Source organism: Protopterus annectens, chromosome 4.part1 (assembly GCF_019279795.1).
Source record: "Protopterus annectens isolate FY-2018-M chromosome 4.part1, PAN1.0, whole genome shotgun sequence".
Classification (NCBI taxonomy): Eukaryota; Metazoa; Chordata; order Ceratodontiformes; family Protopteridae; genus Protopterus; species Protopterus annectens.
In genome coordinates this window covers 766,502,503-766,525,319 of record NC_056734.1, presented here as the reverse complement: position 1 = coordinate 766,525,319, position 22,817 = coordinate 766,502,503, and the positions used below count along the sequence as shown (strand labels likewise).

The 22,817-nt window shown below is 36.4% G+C and overlaps 1 protein-coding gene across 1 annotated transcript in view; it reads left to right on the top strand.

Annotated features, from left to right (window-relative positions):
- The window catches only part of MME (membrane metalloendopeptidase), a 1,194,620-nt gene that overhangs the window by 762,725 nt on the left and 409,078 nt on the right, over positions 1–22,817 (top strand). The window lies entirely within an intron of this gene.

Genomic DNA, 22,817 nt, shown 5'->3' with positions numbered 1-22,817 from the left:
TAGTTCATGTAGTACATAGCCTGGGATGTCATCTGGTCCCATGGATGCTGTATTCTTAGGTTTGGAGAGTGCTGTTTCTACATGTGTGGCTGTGATTATCAGAATTTGGCAATCTTTTGGTATTGAGATGGACCCTTTAGGGGGTGATATGTGGGTGAAGTTGGCACTAAATCGATCTGCCAGGATATTGGCAATATTCTTGGGATCAGTATATTTAATGCCATTCTGTTGTAGCTCAGAGCAGATCTGAGCATTGCCATTTAGATTCTTGACATAACTATAGAATGCCTTGTGGTTGTCTTTGGAATCTTTGGCAATTTTATTTTTGTAACTAGCTTTTGAGGATTTTATGAGGGATCTCAGTTTCTTACTGAGGCTGGTGAGGGAGTTTTTTGCATCCTGGGATTTTCCTCTTTTCTGCAACAGTTTCTTTCTTCTGTTGTATAGTTTGTTTATAGCAGGGGACCACCAGATTGGCTTCCTTTTTTTGGAGAAGATCATCTTGGTTCTATTTGGGATGGCATGATTCATGCATGAGTGGAGGTGCTCGTACAGTGCCTTAGTGTAGGATTCTGCAGTCGAACTTCCAGATCCCATCTATGTGGGTGTTGTGAAGTTTGTCACTTCTGACTTCAGTAGCATGAAGTTGGCTTTGGAGAAGTTTTTTAAGGAGGTTTCCTTACTGGGGGGTGGGATGTGGATGTCAAGGGTGATATGCTTATGGTCAGACCTGACCAATGAGGGGGTGACCACTGGTGTGGAGCATCTGTCTCCCATGTTGGTAATGACCAGGTCTAGGATATTGGAGCCCTGGTGGGACAATGGATTTAGTTGATCCAGGGCATTGGAATTTATAAATTCCAAGAACCGTTGGGAAAAGGAGTTGGTACCCGAGTAGTTTTCCCAATTAATGGCAGGGTAGTTGAAATCACCCAGTATTAGGGTGTTTGGTTGTATCTTAATATTTTCCAGTATGTTTAGGAAGGTGTAGTGAGAATCTTGGGGTATGGTGGGGGATCTGTAGCAAGCTACAATTTGGATTGAAGTCTTACCTAGTGTTAGTTGCACTTGGAGAATTTCAGATGCATTGTGTTGGGCAACTAGCCTGGAGGTGTGAATATCCTTGGTGAATATGGACACTCCTCCACCTTTAGTGTTTCGGTCTTGGTTTTGTGGCCGAAAAGTGTGGTAAGAATTGTAGCCTGGTATTGCAGGGGTGCTCTCTGGAGCCTTGAACCAGGTCTCAGTTACTGCACAAATATCTATGTTCTCCATTTTTAGGAGTGCCTCAAGAGTGTGGATTTTGGGGGGGCGTGGCCAAGGATGAACACAGGATAGCAGCAGATTTCTTCAGCTCCACCAATTTCATTACATTGACAGGAATTAATTACTTAAAAAATTAATTCTTGAAGTAATTTTCTTTCTAAATATGTTTGTTTTATATAGTTCTTGAACTATATCTAAAAAAGAAAGGAAATCTTAATAATATTCCTGTCAGAAATTACTTTGGAAATTTTCCTGTCAGTTTATCAGTCTGAAATGAGTTCCAGTAAGACAAATTCTCAAGACTCCAGCATCAAGAAAGAACTTCAGTCTCTGATAATTATAGTCCAGCAACTTACTGCTAAGATGGATAAAATGGATACTAAAATAGACACTTTCATAGAAAAAACTACAAAACAAATAGACTTGTTACATATGGACCTGCAACAACAGAAAATCCAGATGACAGGCATAGAAGAAGCTGTGAATGACATGGAAAATAAAATACAAGAACAGGAAATCAACATTGAGTTTCTGCTGAAACAAAATACACATTTACAAACAAAGCTGGATGACCTGGAAAATAGATCTAGGCGCAATAACATTAGGATTTTTGGACTGCCAGAAAATATTGAAGGTTAACAATATTACTTCTTTTTTAACAACATGGCTCCCTAAAACTTTAGATTTACCAGAAGCATTCTCTTTTGGTATCGAAAGAGCACATAGATCTATAGCTAATACTAACTCTAACAAACACTATCCTAGATCAGTTATAGTTAGATTTCTATCATCTTTGATAAAGAGATGGTTCTTAAATCTGCTTGGGCTAAAGCTCCTGTTAAGTTTAATGAGACAACTGTGCGTTTTGACAATGACTATTCTTCCATGGTAATTGCTAAAAGAAAAGTTTTTCTGCCACTAATAAGGGAGCTTAAAAATGCACAGTTTAAAACATACCTTCTGTTTCCTGCCAAGCTTAAAATCTTCCTTCCTGATGGTCCTAAGGTCTTCGATGATTTAGACTCTGCTTTACTGTTTGTCAAAGAAAAAAGGATTTTGGATAAAATAGAAGAAATGGAATGGGCTAGTTCTTCATTAAAGAGATTGGCAACTGAAGCTTCCTGGAAGACTTCAGAGAAGAAGAGACTAAAAAACAAATGATTTGTTATATGTTTTTTTTCTCTCTCATCATTTTAGTTCATTATTAATATTTTTGAATATAGTTCCTGCATTTCCAGAAAGCCACAAATATTTTGGAAAAGATTTAATCAAAGTTATTCTCTATGTGCAAAGAAATGTTTTGTTTCATAACCAGTCAAAATGCCTGAGGATTTAATGGCAGGCTGTGACTCTATTTGTTTTTCTTTCTGAAAAAAGTAAGGTTAGTAATTTGATACATTTTTTTATCTTTACCTTTTTTTTCCTTCTTCTTTTATTATTTTCTTTGTTTAAACAATGACATTCTATTTAGATTATGTGGTGGGTAAAGGGTGGGGGAGGGCAGGGAGAGAACAGTAATGAAAATATCATTAATAGAATAATAACATATTTATTTCTTGTAAAAGTTTATAAGTTCTTCAAATGCTATTTCTAATTATATTTTCTTGATTATACTGCTTATGCTTGTTTGTAAATAATCTGTCATGCTTTAACTAATAATAATCAGAACTAAATAAGAGTAAATAATATGTTTTATTTTTAACTCTATTAATATAAACAGTAAGTAACATTCCATTGTATATACTTCTTACAGCTTTCTCTTACATTTTTTTATTTCTGCCTCACTCCCTTTTATTTTCTACTCTCTTTTTCTTTTCTTTATTAATGTATAGAAATGCTTTAGACTGTGTGGGCACAGTGAATAATAGGATTTGTATGAAAATTGAGTTGGGAGAAGAATGCTGAGTTTTATTGCTTGTTGGTAATTTTGAGTTTAATTTCACTTGCATAGAGGCTGTGATGATCTGTGGAAAACATTGTGGAGGTTCTGTCATGTTTAGATGCATTTACACTGCTAAATGAATGTTTGTCACTAGTTTTTAATAAGTTTCCGCCAAAATGTTAAGAGAGACAATCTGGGATGTGGGCTGTCTTATGCACAATGTCCTTGAGTTACCTCAGAATCTTCAAATCACAGAATTCTCACAGAGAAACTGAAAGCAGTTAGTATAAACATTGACAAGGTTATCACACTGACACACCACAGATTCAGGAAAAATACTCTGTTCATAAAATATGTCAGTTATAATGAGTTTAAATGATGTAGTTTCTTGTAGTAAGTAAATGTCTTATTTTAGAAGGCATAAAAAATGAAACATTTATTTAAATGTTTTTGAAAATCTACTTAACAGCAGCATAATAATCTGTGTTAAAAATTTGTGTTCCAAACATATACTTTACTATAACTCATTTAATTCATCTGATTGACAAACATAAATAATCTTATAACTCTATTCTGGAAGAAATGTCATGTGATATATTTTAAAGCAGTAGGTTAGCATGATTGTAAAATCTGGTTACCAATATGTGTTTGCTGTGCATTATTTTGTATAAAGCAGACAGATTTATTCTAGGGACAGCAAGTAGGATAGTGCTCTACTAACACACAACTCAGTGAGATCAGATATATGTGTGTGTGTGTGTGTGTGTGTGTGTGTGTGTGTGTGTGTGTGTGTGTGTGTGTGTATGTGTGATGGCTTTTTTTTTTCTGAGAATCTGCATAACTATCCAATATGATTTATAATAATTTCTATGAATACAATATTTTACTCTATTGACAAAATGAATGTTTGCCACAAGTTTTAATAAGTTTCCCGCCAAAATGTTAAGGGAGACAATCTGGGATGTGGGCTGTCTCATGCATAGTGTCCATGAGTTTCCTCAGAAGCTTCACTCACAGAATTTTCACAGAGAAACTGAAAGCAGTTAGTATAAACATTGACAAGGTTATCACACTGACACACCACAGATTCAGGAAAAATACTCTATTCATAAAATATGTCAGTTATGATGAGTTTGGATGATGTAGTTTCTTGTAGCAAGTAAATATCTTATTTTAGAAGGCATAGAAAATGAAACATTTATTTAAATGTTTTTAAAAATCTACTTAACAGTAGCATAATAATCTGTGTTAAAAACTTGTGTCCCAAACATATACTTTACTATAACTCATTTAATTCATCTGATTGGCAAGCATAAATAATCTTATAACTCTATTCTGGAAGAAATGTCATGTGATATATTTTAAAGCAGTAGGTTAGCATGATTGTAAAATCTGGTTACTTACTAATATGTGTTTGCTGTGCATTATTTTGTATAAAGCAGACAGATTTATTCTAGGGACAGCAAGTAGGGTAGTGATCTACTAACACACAACTCAGTGAGATCAGATATATATATATATATATATATATATATATGTGTGTGTGTGTGTGTGTGTGTGTGTGTATCTATGTATATATGTGTATGTGTATATGTATGTGTGTGTGTGTGTGTGTGTGTGTGTGTGTATATGTATGTGTGTGTGTCTGTGTTTGTGTGTGATGGCTTTTTTTTTTTTTTTTTTTAGGTAATAACGCAGGTGTTTCTGAGAATCTGCATAACTATGCAATATGATTTATAATAATTTTTATGAATACAATATTTTACTCTATTGACAATAATGAGTTTAAGTAAATGCTCATATACAAACAATTCAAGATTTTTTGGAAGCTGTTGATAGAATTCACATGACAGAAAATAGATGCATCTTAATGCATGTAATGTCTGAATCATATTAGCCAAAGTTTTTGATTTAAATGAATGTTAGAACATAATTTTCTCTCCTCTTGATTTCTAACATTAAGATTATTTGAATGCTATTAGAATTCAAGTGTTATATATTACATAGATCTATATAATAGTATGAACAGTTTAAAAAAAAAAAAAAAGTTTAAAAAAAAAAAAGTTTATTTTAGTTTATATGATGCTGTTTTACCAAATGTGTAGTTTTGTCTTGATAGATAATTGAATTGAAAACTGTTAACCTCAGTTAAATATAACTAGTATTAAATTGATAAGGTGGTAGCTGAGGTACTGCTGCTTAGGGTAGGGGGTTAACTTGAGTAGTAAATACTGCTCTAAGTTGGAGTTTTCAACTCCAGGCGGGATGCAAGGTTTAATCCTTACATTATTTTCATTTGTTCATTGTTATATGTATATAGTTTTGACATCCACAATATATTTTGTACACTCATTGTCACTACAAACAAAATTGAATCCTATACAAAATCCCATAAGAGATTTAATAAATACAGCTATATTTAAAGGTACACCTAAAAGAGGAGATGTAACATTATTTATCTTGTTATTTCGATCATAAGATTCTTGAGTTTTAAAAATGCCAAATGACATCTTTAAAAGGAATTTCTTTAAACATTAATGGATTGAATAATCCGTGTAAAAGGGCAAGCCTAATAAGATACATTAATCTACACAAGGCCAATCTAGTCTTCCTGCAAGAAACCCATCTTTTGAAAAAAGATATTGATAAACTAGCCACTAATAAGTATGCAGTATTGGTTAGTTCAGAACACACTCAGAAAAAAAGAGGAGTGGCTATTTTATGGAATAAAAGTATGCCCATTCCTAAAACCATTAAGTCTTATCAGGATGACAAAGGAATTTTTTGTATGGTTACAATACAAATTAATGGGAAGACTTACACTTTAATTAATGTATACTGGATACCTGGAATTGGTATTAATACAGTGAAACATCATATTGATAAGATCATATCATTCTCTGTAGGGGATATTATTTTAGCTGGTGATTTTAATTGTATACTACATGAAAGTGATACTACCACTATAAAGAAAAGAAGAATTACATCTAATGCAAAATATTTAAATGATTTTGCTAAGTCTTATCATTTGAATGATATTAATAATCAGATAGAGTCAAAATCATTACCATACACCTTTTTTCTAACAGATACAAAACTTATTCAAAAATAGATAGGGTCTTTATTTCTAACCAGATGGTAACAGATTTAATTAATTCCAAAATCATTTCATGTCCTATATCTGATCATAACTCAATTGTTTTTGAATTCATGATAAAAAATACTCATAATGTTAAGATCAAAAGGATACCAGCATACTTAACTCAGCTAAAAGACTATAAAGAATATATACTTTCAGAAGTACAACATTTTCTAGACATAAATAATACTCCTGAAGTCTCCATTGTCTATGTTTGGGATGCCTTAAAATCATATCTATATGGACAAAGTATCAGATGGTATAATAACAAAAGGAAATCTTGGGATAAGGAATTGTTAGATATTCAAAGTAAACTAGACTCTTATAAACATAATAATAAAGAAAATATTATGGACAAGAAAGTTATTGAAGAAATAAACAAACTAAATGAGAAATACAAAGAAATTTTAACTCATAAAGTTAAAATAACTTTAGAGAAATACAAGTTTTTGTCTTATTCAATAAGCCCCAAATACTTACATAGACTTAAAAATAAAACAAAAGATTGAATAAACAAAACCATATCAAAGAAATCTTTTCTCTAAGGAAAAGAAGAATGTTTCTAGTATACCAGAAATACTGGATGAATTTAGAAATCACTTTCACAAGATTAACCATAACAACATTAACATGGAACCTAAAGATAAAATAAAGGAGTTTATAACCACAAACATGAATAAAAAGCTTAATAAACAACAGATTAAACTATTGGACAAGAGTATTTCATATACAGAAGTTATTACACAAATAAATAAGCTTAAATCAAACAAAGCACCGGGTAATGATGGTATTATACCAGAGATATATAAAATCCTTTCTAAAACTACATATTCATTAATACATAAGGTTTTATTCTGGCCCAAACTGAGTTAATAACCCCCATCTTGGCAATATACATTTATTTCACCAATTTTAAAACCTAATAAAGATCCAACTAGATGTTCTTCATATCGACCCATCTCATTACTTAATGTTGATTATAAAATGTTTATGAGTATTTTTGCTGATAGATTGAAGACAATTATCCCGGCATTATAGACATAGATCAGACGGGCTTCATTGTAAATAGAAATACTTTTGATAATATAAGAAGAACTTTAACATTAATTGATTTTGCAAATAGGAAAAAGAAAGATTTAACACTTATTAGTCTTGATATAGGTTCAGCATTTGATTCAGTAAGTTGGGAGTATCTGTTTACCTTACTGAAGTGCACAAATTTCTCTGATGCATTTGTAAATTTAATTGAGCATTTATACAAAGGAACGCTGGCTTATATTAAGGTAGGAACATATGTTTCACAATAAATACCCATTCTTAAAGGTACAAAGCAAGGATGTCCACTTTCTCCACTATTATTCACTTTAGTAATGGAGCCTTGGGCTAATTTGATTAGAAACAGTACTGACATAGAGGGTTTTGAAATAGAAGAAAATACAACATCAAAAATTCAACTTTTGCAGATGATGTTCTAATTACATCAGCAGGATCTAATTCTTCTATGCAGTCTTTATTTGATAAAATGATGAATTTTAAAAGTATTTCTGGTTTAATATTCAATGAAGAAAAACTAAAATACTACCTATATATACACGAAAAATACTCTCATTAGTGATTTTACTAAATATGTACCCAACCCGGTCAGATAACTTATTTAGGTATAATACTATCTAAAGATATTAAATCTATTATATATAATAACTATAATACCTGTTTTCTTAATATACAAAATCTTTTTAATACCTGGAATATGTTTTTACTATGGAGGAGAGACTTACAATTATTAAAATGATAATATTCCCCAAGATTTTATACTTAATACAATCAATAATACTTTCACCTACAAAAATAACTATCAAGAAACTGAATACACTAATGTTAAATTTCTTATGGGCACCTAATAGACCTAGGATTGCATTAAAGAAACATACTAATAGCTGGTCTCAAGGGGATATTTCTTTTCCAGACTTTAATTTATATATTATCTCTTCTATTATAAAAGTTATTACTTTATTAATAGATCGGTCATATGTCGCAAAATGGAAAGATTATTGGGAGCTAATTAGTATGCACTTCATGAAAATCTCCTTAACACATAAAAATATGATTATAAATAACTCCATGTTGTGGTTGCTAAAGGAATTTTGTACTTCACCTATTACACCTAAACATATGGTCTGTTACCCATTAAATATTATTATTATTAGTTATCGTAACTTTATATTCATGCATCCTAAGTATAGGGAATGGAATTTTATTGTATTCCCTATAATTTATACTCAGGGTATGCTTATGTCATCTACTTCTGAAGGAGCTCATTTAGCTATAGATAATAATCTAAAGTACTGGTATCAGCTGATATCTGATAATAAAGTTAAAAATCTAGATTTCTTAAAACAAGAATTTGATCTAAGAGAAACTTGCTGGTTAGAGGTTCAGATCTTTAGACAACATCTCATTGATAGAATAGATCTAATGTCTATAACAGTTAAAGAATCTATTCCAAAACTGATTGATTACTTGATAATAAATTTACAGCATAAAGTTTCTGATAAAGGTAAACTTTCATATATACATAAAATTATCAGACAAGAAACTTTTTACAATGTAGATTCATACTGGAATTATTTCACCTCTATTAATGGGGACCCACCAACTCAACAAGATAAACAATATATATTGGAATCTGCTTATAGAACTACATCTTCCATTGTCTGGAGACTTTATACATGGAAATTTTTACATAGATCTTTTATACACCTTTGATGATGAATAAAATTAATAATAAAGATAATCTATGTAAGAGAGTAATGTAGAAATTAATGCTGACTGGGCTCATATGTTTTATGACTGTATGAAGTTGAAAGAATACTGGAAGTCAATTAATGAATTTTTGCAGGCTCTTTTACAGATAATTTCATTATTTCTAAGTCTCTTATATTATTCAACACACCTGTACCTCAATGTGTTAAAAGATTAAGCTTCCCTTGTTATGGTCTATCCTAGCAGTGGCTAGGAAAATAATAACTAGAAATTGGATTTCAGATACACCTCCTTCGTTCAATGAATTTAAAAATGTTATGAATATAATGTGTCATATAGAAATAAGCACAATTAGAATGAGAACAACTAGAAAAACATCACATTTTATTGTATGGGATAATTTACAAAATTTGTTAAAAAAATTCTAATTTCAATAGCACAGTATTTTAGTTTAATTAATTGATCTGATTGTAGTGGATGTCTTTGTAAATACTTTAGTTGTTTTGTTGAATATTATAATAATACCTATTTTTAATTATTTGTATAAAATTGTTATGATATTTCTCTTATATGTTAAAACAATAAACTTGTTTTAAAAAAAAAAAAAGAGTGTGGATTTTGAGGTTTAGACTTCTAGCATTGAGTAGCATTACCTTCAGATTTTGCATGCTTGTATCTGTTATGGTGGTGGTTTTATCCTTTGAACCTTGCCTAAAAAAGGCACTATAGTGGTGGCAAGAGCTTTAGCCAGTAACCTGATTCCCAGGGGTGACTGGTGAAGACCATCTCTGGCAAAGAATCGTGGTTTGTCGATCATGTCTTCCCAGGCAGACAAATACTGGATCCCCTTTAGAAGCTTAGCCAATTGTTGAAGTCACTCATTTTGTCCTTATACTGTGGTATCATTCTGGGCGAAGGCAGGATGCTACTCAGGGCTAGGGTCATACCTGCCTGGGTCACATGATCCAAGAGCTCTTCCATGTCTCTTCATGTAGTCCAGGGAGGTACGTCTCAAATCATTCACTCCAGCATGGACAATGACAGAGTCGTATTTGTACTTGTTGTGGAGTGACTTGAGTGCATGCGTTATGTGGTGGATCCTGGCACCCGACAGGCAGCTGACTGTAATTTTCTCCTTGTTCAGCCTGGTGAGTGGGACATCAGTGTGTGCCTGACTATAGAGTCATCTATGACTAAAGTGTTGGGTACATTGTCTTGTCTTAGGGGCTGTTGTTGGGTGGCACACTGGTGTTGTGAGCTATGTGTCACTTTGGTTGTGACTGGTGTTTGCTTGTGTTTCGGCTTCGAAGGTCCTTGTTGCTTGGGCAGGTTAATGTTATTTGTTTTCTCCCTCTATATTCCCCCTGGAGGCAATATCTCATCCCTTGAAGATATTCTCTCCTGTGTCTCCACCAACATTACTCAAGAAACCATAATCCTGGGGGATGTGAACATAAACTGGGCCACAGTCCAATCCCCCATTAACTCATGCAGTAGTAACTTATATAACTTTACGCAACTAATAAATTCCACTACCAGGCCTTCCAAGAACTCCATTACTGGAAGTACAGTAGACTGGATTCTAGTATCCCATCCTCACTATATCTCTGATAGTGGTATTTCTTACAGACCCACTAGCTGACCACTTCCCCACTTTTGCCCGCCATCTCCCCTCTTCCATGCAACCAACTCACACCTATATTTCCACTCGCTGCCTAAATAACTTCAATTCTGAAACCTTCTCAAATGCACTAAAAAGCACAAACTGGAACTCATTAAAGACTCTTCCCCTAGATAATGCTCTCTCCTACTTTAACTCTACTTTCACAAACCTGCTCAACTCCTTTGCCCCTCTAAAAACAAAACCTACAAAAAGTAACCCTGTAACCTGGTTAACCAAAAACAACTTGGCTACTATGCAACTATGTGACAAAGCCTGGACTCGTTACCATAAAAATAAAATTGCTGTCACCCTTAACGAATATAAAACACTATGAAATAAACTCAAAAAACTTATTACCTCAGACCACAAAGCCTATTTCTCCACCCTCCAAACCAGCCACAACACCAATCCCAAACAATTTTGGAAAGGAATCTCATCTCTCCTCAACCAAGGAAAAAAAGAAAACCCTTGCCCTAACCCAGATGCATCTGATATGGACTTAATCACCCAATTTAACTCTTTCTTCATAGAGACCATAAGCAAGTTAACATCATCCTTCACCAACACCTCTGCAACCCCTCCTCAGCCTGCACCCATCCCTTCCTCCCCTAGCATCCCTTGCCGCCAACCTCCACCCTTCTTTATCAATCCCATCTCTATATTCACAATAAAAAAACTTCTCCTAAAATAAAAGCCTGGTTCCAGTGCCCCTGATGAGATTCCCTCCTACTTCCTAAAAGTAGCCACAGAAGCCATCACTCTCCCTATCAGCATACTAATTAATCGGTCTATCTCAGAAAGCCAGGTCTCCCAGCTCTGGAATAAAGCCTTTATTATTCCTCTACATAAAGGAGGCAATAATAATGACATTCCAAACTTCCACCCTGTTGCTATCTTATCCCCTATTTCTAAGCTTCTTGAAAAATGTATCCACCAACAGCTCTTACCCTATCTCAACAACCAGCTTCTTACCACCACACAGCATGGATTTAGACCCCGTCGTAGCACCTCCACTACCCTCCTCTCCTTCCTTGAAACAATTAACAAAGCCTGTGATTCCAAACATTTCATATCCACCCTTCTCCTCTACCTCTTCAAGGCATTTGACACTATTTCCCACAACCTGCTTCTTAATAAACTCTCCAAACTAAACGTATCCCCTTCCTGTACCAAGTGGTTCTCCAGCTCCCTCACAACCAGACAACAGTCAGTCAAATGGAATAAAGCCACTTCACCCTTCCCTAATACTCCCACAGGTGTCACCAAAGGTTCTATTTTAGGCCCCTACTATTCAATATATTAATTAATGACTTCTACCAAGCCATTCCAAACTCCAGCCTCATCCAATATGCCGATGATTCTACCATGATCTGCTCCTCCCCTTCTATCCCCACTCTAAGCTTACCCAAAACATCTTCTCCTCTACTGAGCAGTGGATGCTAGACAACCATCTGGCTCTTAATGCAAACAAAACTAAATGTGTTATTCACTGCCTACAAAACCTCCTCCCTAGATAAACACTCATTCATAATCACCAGCAAAAACAATACTCCCCTAGAAATAGTGTCTGACACTAAACTACTAGGAGTACTCATAGAGGCTCAACTAAAATTTGACAAACATTTACAAGTAAATATCAAAAAAACTCACAAAATACTTTGTATGCTATACCCCCATAATCATTATCTCTCCTTCCACCAGGCTCATACTAGCCAATACTTCGCTCATCCCATCCCTCCTATATGGTGCATCTATCCTCACCAGCCTGCAATCCTCCCTCAAAACAAAACTCTCCTTTTGCTATAACAACATATCAAAATTTGTGGCAGGTCACAGAGCCATTTCTCCCCATTGTAATTCTCTTCACCAACTAAACTGGCTTGAGCTACCTAACCCTCCTCACTTATACCCAACTCATCCAAGCACACAAACTCATTTACATCCCCTCTCTTTGTCCCTACCTAGCCACTACCTTTGAAATGCATGAACCAGAATGACGTCTAAGATCTAATTCCCAAGAACTAACTAAATTGCACAAACCCACATGTCCACCTGGGAATTACCTAATGTCCTTGTCTCTTGCACGCCTCTGGAATTCTCTACCAAGCAGAAAACTGGGATGTTTTCCTGAGGTATTTGTCTTTATAGAAAACTACAAAATCAACAGTTAAATGAAGATTAAAAAGGAAGACATTTCCGGAGAGGTAGGCAGAGACACCAACACATGAACCTTTTACTTACTTCAAAACTGTTAAGAATTTTGGATAATGTTCTGATTTTTGCCAGAATTCTATTTGAACTATTTGAACTACAAATGATTCTATGAATTTAGATTCATATTGTTTTACAGTTGTTTGCTGTATTCATTTTGCAATAACACAAAGCTATAATGTAGAGGTACAAAATTAACCATTAACCAAAACTGTACCTCAGTGACCACAGTCAGAAGGTGCACCAATAACAATCAATAGCTTGAAATAGTTTATTGGTTAAGTGCTTTTGTCTCCGAGAATTCGTCAGAACTGAAACTGTAAAGCAATTGCCACCTTTAAAACCTAAGCACCAAGTGGATCGATAGGTTCTAAAAGTGCTAATTGCTTAACAGTTTCAGTTCTGATGAAGTGTCTGAAATGAAAGCACTTAACGAATGAACTATTTCAAACTATTGATTCTTACACCACTCTGTGGAAGCAGACCAAATCTGGCCTACCCGGACTACAAACGTACACAAAAATACACACCCACACACCACACACGCACACACCACACACACTATTTCACTGAATATTATCCTGCGTAAAATTTGATGTTAAAATTGGTACATACCATTTGGAAGAAAAATACATTTGAGGAAGGATTTTCAAAAAGTTTATAGATGAGCAAAACCCAATTAACCCCTTCCTCCAGGATGCTTTACTCCCTGAGTCCCCCTATTTGAATTTCCCCATGAAACAGGTTTGGTCGTGCCCAGGGAAAAAAGCTTCATTTCAATAGCACTGTGCTTGATGAATGTGAAATGACATTCAAAGAAATATTTTGCCACCAAGGTATACTATATTATTTATATATATATATATATATATATGTATATATATCTACATACACACGCACATACATATACGCACACACATAAATATATATATATGTATATATATATATATATATGTGTGTGTGTGTGTGTGTGTGTGTGTGTGTGTGTTGGATTTGTTGCTGCTAGTTAGCTTTTCATATTTATTTATTTTATTTTACATTTGTTTACTGGGGATGTCCAAATGGGCCAGTGACTCTTTTTCAGCGGATACTCATGAAGAAAATTTCCATTACAAAAACACATTGCAAACAATACAAGAAATTGATAACAAGAATACATAACTTTGGTAAATATATGTAGTAAATAATTTTGTACATAAATAGTAAAAATTGAGAGAGTAATATAAAGTGGGAAAAAAGAAAGCTAACAAACTAGCATGAAATAGCTTGTGCCATCACAGAGAAATGACTGATCATTAGATCAATACAATGGTACATCAATATCATGGTATTGGTGGTAAATATTTCTGAGATACATGTATGGTATATTAACAAGAATATGGCTGATTTTTGCTATGCTAGTGTTATTTCTAAACAGTGATAACTAAGGCAATATTGAGGTGAAGTACAAGAACGAGAGATTATGATGAAACTGTAGAAGCTTGAGATAGGTAGATAAAGACAGGACCAGTAGCGAGCTTGAGATAGTTAAATAAAGATAGGAACAGTAGCGAGCTTGAGATAGGTAGATAGGAGCAGACGTGAGCTTGAGATAGGTAGATAAAAATAGGAGCAGAAGTGAGCTTGAGATACGTGGAGAAAATTTGGAATTCCATGAGAGAGAGGATAGTTTGGATGTTAGAATTTAGTAAAGGAAGAGATATTTTGGTTGTAAAAACAGGGAAGGACAGAAAGATCAGCCTTTATTAGTGCAGGAGCAAAGTCAGTTTTAGGTTAGGTGTTCTTTAAGCAGTAGTTTACATTTGGATATGTTGCTAGAATTTGGTATTTTCTGAGGCATGGGATTCCTGGACTTAGATATTTGGTGGGAGAACGGAGAGTTACCATAACAGTTATTAGATTTAGTTACTTTGAGTATTAATTTGTTGGAGGATCTTAGTGGCCTGCCGTTTGAGTAGGGCTGCACTAATCTCTTGAGTGCTGGACAGTTGTCTGGATGGTGGAAGATGGAATGAATGAAAGTTAGTTGGTTTAGGGACAAGAGATTGGGTAGTTCGATCCAATTTAGTTTATGAAGTGCTGTGCAATGATGCGATTTGTAAGGGAAGTTAGTAGCAAATCTTGCAATTTTGTTATAGCAGGACTCCAGTTTGTTTAAATCTGATTTTCTGAGATTAGTGAATATTTATGAGGCATATAGAAGGGTAGAGAGTACATGAGTCCTAGCTATGGAATGTCTAGTGGCCTCGGTTAGGTATGGCTTGACTCTGTATAGCGAGCCTACCTTAATGTGGACTTTTTTGATAGTTAGAGCGAGGTGTTTGTCAGATTTTAGGTTGTTGTCAGTTATGACTCCAAGGAGTTTGGTGCGCTAGGCAGGTTCAACTTTAGTTTTATTGGCTGAGTAGATGGTGAAGGGGAGGAGAGTTATCAGTAACTTTGCTGTTAGTGAAGAGCATAATCTTTGTTTTATTTGGATTGAGTATGAGCTGAGAGTCTGAGAGGTATTTTTTTAATGTGTTGGAAACGTTATTGGGTTATTTGTAGGAGTTCTGGGAGGGCGCTGAACATATGAGGGGGGAGGAGTCTGTGCAATGAATGATGGTTAACATGCATATGAATTAAATCAATGTCTATGCACCTTTCTGAGATGCACATTAGGCATTGTTTTGTTATAAGCGGGTACTACTTACAGAACTTATTATTGTGGCAGTACTCTATGTAAATAGAATGATTATAGTTAAAATATTCAAACTTTTTGCCATTGCACTGCTTTATGGACATAATTGGTATTTATTATAAAAAGCTATAATATTGTGGATGGGAGGAGAAATGGTGTAGGAGTTATTCTGAAGGAACAGTATGCTAAGAGTATTTTGGAGGTGAAAAGAGTGTCGGATAGAGTGTTTATGAAGCTGGAAATTGATGGTGTAATGATGAATGTTAGTGCATATGCTCCACAAGTTGGGTGTGCAGTGGATGAGAAAGAAAAATTTTGGAGTGAATTGGATGAAGTGGTGATGACTGTACCCAAGGGTGAGAGAGTGGTGATTGGAGCAGATTTCAATGGGCATGTTGGTGAAGGGAACAGAGGGGATGAGGAAGTGATGGGTAGGCATGGTGTTAAACAAAGGAATGCAGAAGGTCAGATGGTAGTGGATTTTGCGAAAAGGATGGACATGGCTGTGGTGAATACGTATTTTAACAAGAGGGAGGAGCATAGGGTGACATACAAGAGTGGAGGAAGATGCACACAGGTGGATTATATCTTATGTAGGAGGGCCAGTTTGAAGGAGATTAGAGACTGTAAAGTGGTGACCGGAGAAAGTGTAGTTAGGCAGCATAGGATGGTGGTTTGTAGGATGACGTTGGTGATCAAGAAGAGGAGGAGGAGTGTGAGGGCAGCACCAAGGATCAAATGGTGGAAATTGAAAAAGGGTAATTGTGAGGTGGAGTTCAGGGATGAGTTAAGACAGGCACTGGGTGGCAGTGAAGAGTTACACAGCAGAGCTAGTAAGGGAGACGGCTAGAAAGGTGCTTGGTATCACATCTGAACAGAGGAAGGACGACAAGGAAAGATGGTGGTGGAATGAGGAAGTACAGGAGAGTATACAGACAGAGGTTGTCAAAGAAGAAGTGGGATTGTCAGAGAGATGAAGAAAGTAGACAGGAGTATAAGGAGATGAGGTGCATGGCAAAGAGAGAGGTGGCAAAGGCTAAGGATAAGGCATATGAAGAGTTGTATGAAAGGTTGGACATTGAGGAGGGAGAAAAGGACCCCTGTACTGATTGGCTAGACAGAGGGACCGAGCTAGGAGAGATGTGCAGCAGGTAAAGGTGATAAAGGATAATGAGGGAAACATATTCACAAGCGAGGAGAGTGTGTTGAGGAGATGGAAAGAGTACTTTGAGGGGTTGAAGAATGAGAGGGAGAGAAGGTTGGATGATGTGGGGATAGTAAATCATGAAGTACAATGGATTAGCAAGGAGGAAGTAAGAATAGCTATGAAGAGAATGAAGAATGGAAAGGCTGTTGGCCCAGATGACATACCTGTGGAAGCATGGAGGTGTTTAGGTGAAATGGCAGTGGAGTTTTTAACCAGATTGTTTAATGAAATCTTGGAAAGTGGGAGGATGCCTGAGGAATGGAGAAAAAGTGTTTTGGTACCGATTTTTAAGAATAAGGGTGATGTGCAGAGCTGTAGTAACTACAGAGGGATTAAATTGATCAGTCACAGCATGAAGTTATGGGAAAGAGTAGTGGAAGCTAGGTTAAGAAGGGAAGTGATGATTAGTGAAAAGCAGTATGGTTTCATGCCAGGAAAGAGCTCTACAGATGTAATGTTTGCTCTGAGAGTGTTGATGGAGAATTACAGAGAATGTCAGACGGAGTTGCATTGTGTTTTTGTAGACTTAGAGAAAGCATATGCAGGGTGCCTAGAGAGGAGTTGTAGTATTGTATGAGGAAGTCAGGAGTGTCAGAAGTATGTAAGAGTGATACAGGATATGTATGAAGGTAGTGTGACAGCAGTGAGGTCTGCGGTGGGAGTGACGGATGCGTTTAAGGTGGAGGTGGGGTTACATCAAGGATGAGCTCTGAGCCCTTTCTTATTTGCAGTGGTGATGGACAGGTTGACAGACGAGATCAGACAGGAGTCCCCGTGGACTATGATGTTTGCAGATGACATTGTGATCTGTAGTGAGAGTAGGGAACAGGTGGAGGAGACCCTGGAGAGATGGAGATATGCTCTAGAGAGAAGAGGAATGAAGGTCAGCAGGACTAAGACAGAATATATGTGTGTGAATGAGAGGGAGGATAGAGGAATGGTGAGGATGCAAGGAGTAGAGGTGGTGAAGGTGGATGAGTTTAAATACTTGGGGTCAGTAGTTCATAGTAATGGTGAGTGTGGAAGAGAGGTGAAGAAGAGAGTACAGGCAGGATGGAGTGGGTGGAGAAGTGTGTCATTAGTGATTTGTGACAGACGGGTACCTGTAAGAGTGAAAGGGAAGGTCTACAAGAGGGTAGTGAGACCAGCTATGTTATATGGGTTGGAGACAGTGGCATTGACAAAAAGGCAGGAGTTTGAGCTGGATGTGGCAGAGTTAAAGATGTTAAGATTTGCACTGGGTGTGATGAGGGTGGACAGGATTAGGAATCAGTATATTAGAGGGTCAGCCCAGGTTGGAAAGTTTGGAGACAAAGCCAGAGAGGCAAGATTACGTTGCTTTGGACATGTGCTGAGGAGAGATGCTGAGTATATTGGGAAAAAGATGCTAAGGATGAAGTTACCAGGTAACAGGAAGGCCTAAGATAAGGTTTATGGATGTGGTGAGAGAGGACATTCAGGTGGTTGGTGTGACAGAGCAAGATGCAGAGGACAGGAAGAAATGGAAACAGGTGATCCGCTGTGGCGACCCCTAACGGGAACAGCCGAAAGAAGATGATGAGTATATTGACTGCTTTGAAATTATGTCTCTGATTTAGCACACCCCTCATTTTGTACTTCAGAAGTGAATTGTCTGCATTATGAGACCCCAAAGCTCAATGAATATATTTAGATTGACTTGTGACTATACAAGATATACTTGAAATGATTAATAAAGAAAAGTGGGTTTTGAAACTCATCCACACTGTATAGTCAGTGAGGACTACACATTTAATCATTTTCCTGTGCAAGAACCTCACATATAAGCTGCAACAATGTGCATACTAATATTTTTGCCACCCTCACTTTCCTTCCTTCCTCTTTTTGACTTTTTATCACCAAATCTGTCTGTCTATCATACAACATCCTTCAGCTGGCCTGGTCTCTGCTTTACTGATTTCTTGCTTTCTAATGACTCCTCCTTGTGCTTTCTTTGAAATCTTTACCTTTACCTTGCTGTTTAGATTCACAACAAAAGAACCGACCAACAGATGTAAACTTACTTTTTTGTATTGTCTGCAAATTAATCTTTCATCACAGTAGCTGAAAACCTAATCAAAACAAAAAGTCTAAATGACTTCAGATGCTGCAGTGCGTACCTCTCTCAAACTCTTAGTGAATGAATTCTGGACAGAGCCAAAAATAATGGGGAGACAAAGGCCCAAATCACATGAATTTTAATTATTGCTCTTAGAAAGTTGCTAGAATAACATGTTTTGCATTAGCATGCATTTTCTGAAGAATATAAAGTCTGACACTCAAATGTCTGTTATTATTTAGTGACGTCAATCCTCAATGACTTTCCAAAAAAACTCAGCTTTTATGAGAAACAGACTAAAAATAGGAGTACCAACAAGTGAAGAAAATGTTTTCTGCACATATCTAAACACAATGAATGAGAAAGGAAAATAAGGAAATAAAAGGGGAAGTATATTCACTGTATGGCAACCGAAACACTTGGGACAAGTACCAAATAAATGTTTAACAGTGCATGTACTTAATCAACAGCTTGTTTTTCTTTCAAGCCAGCAGAACAATGTTCTGTATGTATGTTGGAACAAAGTCTAGAATGCTATGACTGCTTTTGCATTATCGTCTTCCTTCAGCTAAGAGAGTATGTGCACTTCATGGCATTTTTATTGTGGAAAAGTTACCTCCAGTATGCCAGTTAAATTAAAACCATGACTTTGGTGTAACCACCTAACTGCACTCCATACTTTACAAGTTCAAGATGTAATATTCTTGTATTTTCTTAGCTTGTATGCATACTGTTGCCATTAAAACGGGTTTTATTTTTTTGTGTGCTGCATATCCTAGGTTATAGCAGTGAAACTACGTCATAATAACAAATGATAAAATTAATTTCATTCTATAAAGTGTGTTCTTTTGTAAAATGGTGGGTTTATTAATAAAAATAAAATAACACCAATATTGTTAGCATACATTTTACACATGAATGCATGCTTACAATGTTTGCATGTTTAATTGTAAAGCTAAATTCCAGAGATTTGTCACTGCCCTCAAATACCCATGCAGAGATGTTCTGATCATGTATAGATCCCATGGAGAGATGTTCAGGTCATGTATATATACCAACTTCATCGTTTAAACCAACAAAAACTGTTCCATTTGTGTCACAAATGCAATTTTATATGGACTCAGGAAAGTTACTTTGCAAGAGTGAAGTACACATATCTTTTATTATACTTAGTTTGCCCTCTAAAGAGTATGCTAAAAAAATGGAATCATAAACATAACCATTTCATAACTTTAAGGAACACACTTAAAACACGCCATATTTGGAGTGAACAATAAGATGCCTTGTAGGATTTTCTAAAGATAATGAAATAAGTTATTACTGATGACACCTCCCTTATAACATGTTGCGGCCAGCAGAGGATGTTGCCTACCCCAGACGTGTTCATTTCTGAACTACAGTATAAATTCCAGGAATGTTCATTGAATAATTCTACAGCAAATTTAGATGATGTGAAGTGCAACTAATTGCATTGCATTTACATATTGCAATGACCCTGAGGCAGTACATCAGTTGTGTCAAATGTACATCATTTCCATTTTTTTTTACATGCTTATGGCTAAGCTGCAATGCACTGAGGATTACAAGATTGAAGTACATGCATCTTTACTGAGGCTTATCTATAAGTTTTGTAATCTTAGTATGGATTAAAATATCTGCAGTAGGAATATCATGTCAAGATCTTACCGTTTTCTGTTGTGCATATTGAAGTGTGCATAAGGAGTATACCATTATCATTGCAAGAGATTTATTTTGTCAAGTTGCAGACATTACAGGCACTACAACTTGAGGCATTCACATGCCATTGCCTTTATTACTTCACGGCATTTTGATGTATGTTAGAATTAAAGTAAAAAAAGATAAATTCATGGTTATTGGTTTACTCTCTCCCTGTGTGTGTGTGTATGTGTGTTTGTGTACACATACCCCCCCCCCCTTACACACACACACACAGAAAGAGTTGCGCTACACATATATGCAAGAAATAAGGAAGTACCATTTCTAAAAAAAATGGCATTCATGAAGGAACAGTGTGCAATTTACCTCAGATCAGATGCTCATTTATGCCATACTGATTCTCTAGTATTAATGGTAGAGATTTGATTAATTAAGAAATAAAAATCTACTTGTGGCATATTTCACAATGGTTACATTTGTCTAATGACAGTAGGAGACAATTAACTATTTTAGTCTTCCCTTTAAGTGAATTAATACTCTAAACTTCATTTATCACCTGAAAAGTGGGAAATAACTTTGGGAACAGCAACCATTAAAAGTTACTTCTGTAAGGAAATCAGTAGTACATGATATTTTTGGAATGAACCATTAGTAGTTCGAGTAAAACAGAAAGAACGCTACTCATAGGTTCATAGGTGTGTACTAGGCTAATGGCCCTGAAGCCTTTGCAAGCCTAGCCCATAGGATTACCCTGGCATTGTGCCACCCAACCTTAGTTCCCAGTGCCTTTGACGAGTACCGCCACTGGAGTGATCCCTGGGGTTAATTTTCTATTTCCCATCCACTCATCAAGATTTCTCTTGAAGAGGGTGAGTGAGGCGCTCTGCTTGACATGTATGGGAAGTCTATTCCATAATATGGGCAGTTTCTGGATTATGAACCTGTCCCTCCAGCTTGTTCTGTTGGTTGTGGTAATGAGGTTGAGGTCTCTGTAGCATGTAGTGCGGAGGGATTGGGATTTCTTTAGATGTAGCATTTCTAACAGAGCTGGGTCAGACATGGCTTTGTATGTCCACCAGAGATCGCCTCTAAGTAGGGGATATGAGACAGAGAATAGTTGGAGTTTCCTTTGAGTCTGTCCATATAGGACAAGTGTTTAAGGCCTATAATCATCTTTGTGAGGTACTTTTGCGGCCTTTCCACTTGTTGCAGGTGTCTAGTGAGGTACACACCAAATGGGGCATTGTACTCGATGATTGGCCTAATGAAGGAAGAGTAGAGGGAAACAATGACCTCTTTCTTTCTGGATGCAAAACCCTTAGTAATGAGATGTGTCACATAGAAGGACTTTCTGACCACAGTGGCAATGTGGTGGTCAAAAGAGAGGTTGCTGTCAACCTGTGTTTCAAGATCTCTTATGATGCCTTCTGTGTTCAGTGGACTACCATCGATGTGGTAATTCATGAGAACTGGGTTTTACCCAAAGGGGATGACACATTTTTTGGGATTGAGCTTAAGGCCATGGTTCTGACACCAGTTGTTGGTCTCAGTGAGGCCTTTCTGTAGGATGTTAGCATCACTTGGGGAGTTAATTATTGTGCCCAACTTGCAATCCTCTGTGGAATTTATCAGCCAGAGTCCCCCTCATGTTGGCCTGGACTTCAGAGAAGTAAATACTAAACAGGAGAGGACCCAGGACCGAACCCTGTGGGACTCCACTCGTGACGGGTCGGCAGTCTGACTTGGACTCAGCTACTTTCAGACTGTAGCTATCTGTGAGCCAGGTTGCAACCCACCTAGTGATATGGGGGTTGATGTTTAGCTTAGTGAGTTTTTCTACGATTCCGATGTGGGGAATGGTATGAAAGGCCTTGGCCAGATCAAGGTAGGCTGTATGAACCACCTTGCCTTCATCCACAGCTCTGGTGACTGACTCAAAAAAGTCGACTAGGTTGAGCAGGCATGATCTACCCTTCACAAAACCAAGCTTTGTGGGATCCAGAGTTTGGAGATTCCCTATATCCTTGTTTATTAGGTCCATGATGATGTGTTCCATAGCTTTGCATATTAGACTCATCAGGCTAATGGGGTGATAGTTCCCAGGGTTTGTCATCACTCCTCCTTTGTGGAGAGGGATGACTGTAGCAATGTGCCATTCATTAGGGACTTAGCCTGAGGTGAGGCTGTGATTGAACAGGGCACACAGGTGAGGTGCCAGTTCACTCTGTAGTTCATGTAGAACACAGACAGGA